General features: G+C 38.8%; 1 long non-coding RNA gene across 1 annotated transcript; it reads left to right on the plus strand.

Annotated features, from left to right (window-relative positions):
* The first annotated feature begins 752 nt into the window (after positions 1–752).
* LOC148034063 (uncharacterized) lies at positions 753–2,317 on the plus strand. Its single transcript, XR_015691491.1, has 3 exons — positions 753–900; positions 1,640–1,687; positions 2,150–2,317. It is a non-coding gene; the product is annotated as an uncharacterized LOC148034063 (long non-coding RNA).
* The last annotated feature ends 610 nt before the right edge of the window (positions 2,318–2,927 follow it).

The raw sequence follows: 2,927 nt of genomic DNA on the forward strand, positions 1-2,927 counted from the left end.
GCAGATAAATTCATGGAAGGAGTTTTTAGATTTCATGGATTACCTATGAAGATTGTTTTTGACAAGGATACCAAATTCATAGGAAACTTTTGGAAGAGCCTCTTTACTTCCATAGGAACTAAGTTAACTCCAAGCACGGTCTATTATTCACACACTATTTGATCCTTTGATGATGTTTCGACAAGGGTATTTCAGCATTGGACTCTCACTTCATTTCCACTATCCATATACTATTTTTTTTCTTCAAAGTTTTGAGGATAAAACTTTTGGGTAGGAATGGACTCCAATAAAACAAATTCCATGTCCTTTTAGTTAGGTTAATTAGCTTATTTTAGGCTAGGGTATAAAAGGCAAGAGGATGCCAATATAACACATCTTTAGATACTCAATACCCACCATTGTGAGAGGTGAATTTCTTGCAATAGCCTTTCATCATGATTCTCATCGTATTTGATTCAATTCGGCTATGGCTATCTTGTGTGCTATAGTTTAATGCAAATTTTAGCTATGGCATGGCGATAGCTAGTTGTTTCACACATGGTTTTTCTATTTTCTTGGTTATTTTAATTCAAGTCAGGTATTGTTCATTTTAGAATGAATTGGCTTCAATTGGGCGCCGACCAGTACGGTGTCAGCCTAGGGGCCCGGAACTTTAGTGACCCTCTTACCCTTGAGAGGAGGAATAGACCTTTTGTCGCATTGAAGTTGGAAGGTCACGCTATAAAATACAGTGACGTTCTATGAACCAGCGGAATGCGTGGCTCAAAGCGTATTGAAACAAGAAGAAAAGAAAGAAGAGATGGTGGGTTTCTTTGTGACGTCCTTGATCTTCTTCGCCTTCGGTTTTCTTGGCACAACGGTCCTCCGCAAGTTCTGCGACCAAGGCCCCTCCAAAAACCTGTAAGAAACAAGACAAGCTCTCCCGCGCCTGCACGCCAATCCATCAGCTGATCAACACATAATCAAAGACTTTGAATCAATTTCGTCTGCAGTTGTTGTCTGGCGTACTCGCTCTTCGCTTGTTATGGCAGTCCTCTTTCTCTGTCATGCGTCTTTGTTTTTGGGGCGAGCTTGTGGGGAATGTGTGTGTGTGTGTGTGTGCGGGGACACAGTTTCAGCATAGGAAATAGTCCTACAGTACTCGGCCTTCAAGTTCTGCTATTTATAGGATTTGTATTGTGCTTCAACCTTGCATTTGCGTCTAGCTAGGACTGGCACTGGACTGATGATGGGCTCAAATTTTAAATGCATGCAAGCCGCGGGCTAGATATCCAATCCGATGCAATACATGAATGGATCAATTCGGAGAAGAACACGTTGCAACTTCACTAAGCAGAGAGCTCCGCGTAGTTAGTTTGAGTTGTGAGGCTGATTAATCAGTTTTCTGACATCCACATGTGATCATCAGTAAGAGATGGGAGAGTCGTAAGGTGTAGCTCTTAGTCCCATCACATCTCATGTTTAGAAGGAAGCGATATTCTGTATTGCAGTTTCTGTGTCCATGTCTGATTCTTGAGCTCTAACAGAAATTGGGCTCACCCCACGGCTCTGCCTGGGATATTGCGTTCCAGAAATCCGTGCGATCTATTTGAAATCATTGTATAGTGATTATTTGTTACTAAAATTTGGTGTGTGGCAGGTTGCGTGTTATCCTGGTGTCCACAGCTGTCTCATGTTGTTGGTTTATGTAAGTCCACTCTCTTCAGTCCCCCGTCTTTGTGAGAATGTGGTGATTGCTTATATTAAGAGGGCAGTGAACTTCAAATCTAATGTTCCAATTTTCAAGCTCTCAGAATCGATAGTATATAATTGGTCCTCCATCGATAGTAGGGCAACAAGATGAGATGAATACTTCCACGATTGAATATAAGATCCACACATAACTTGAAGATGTTGAAACGCATACAAAGCACTCATTTGTTAAGCTTAGCGCATAAATATTCTGTATAAGGACACACATAGTCTTAAGATGTTGCAACTTGCCAAAAGCATTCATTGGTAAGCTTAGCACATTTTTCAATGTTAGAGAAGCCTAAACCTTTTTCAAGTGAAGTACAAAGTCACAATACCTTCTTATTACACAATTTATAAGCAAATAGCTTCCTTTAATATTCTATGAGTGACATATTCTGTTTTCTTGTGTTTCTAGATGGGGCATCGTGTACCTGGCACAAAAAAATCCTCTCGTAACACCAACTTTAAACCAAAGAGAGCTCTAAAACTAAACCTATGAAATCAAGTCAAGCAAAGATGTCAACCAGATTATCAATGTAAAAAAGACTTTGAAGTTAAGGTTATGCTACAAAAATGATCTTTTGCTAGACATGCTTCTTTAAATTTTGTAGTTTGAACATAAAACTTGTTTCAAAGAAAATACACATCATGATCTTCTCTCGAGGGGTCCACTAGGGTTTACCGTATGGTACTACATGAGTGTAAGGGAGGGGGGTTATTTAAGGGAAGGAATGTACATTTTATAAGGTAAGGTCTCATAAATAGGGGGTAGATGAGGGGTATTTTCATATATTACTTGCACGTAGGTGATGTCTCCTTATTACTACTAGTGAATCCCCTGTGGATCTTTCGAATAGTTAGACACAAATGAAGCCTTTTACTCTTTGGGTTATGATACGAAACTTTAAATCAAACACTTGCAACTTGTGGCTATGAGCAAGCTACTTTAAGGAAGTCATGAGCTACACATATGCAAGATCTATTGAAACTCTTTTAGTAGCAATTATAAGCTTTTTTGTACAAGTATTGCTTGTTTAACAATGCTCGATCACTCCTTTTTTCCTTTAGCATACATAGCAGCATTTATAGCATGAATTCCAACATCTAAAGTGAATATATGTCCAAATCTACTTTCTTTTGTGAACAATTTACACTTATAATTAAAGTCTTCTACAAAATAACCTTTTGTATTA

This window comes from Lygodium microphyllum, chromosome 7, assembly GCF_053477565.2.
Source record: "Lygodium microphyllum isolate KBCC chromosome 7, Lygodium_microphyllum_v1.1.10, whole genome shotgun sequence".
Lineage (NCBI taxonomy): Eukaryota > Viridiplantae > Streptophyta > Polypodiopsida > Schizaeales > Lygodiaceae > Lygodium > Lygodium microphyllum.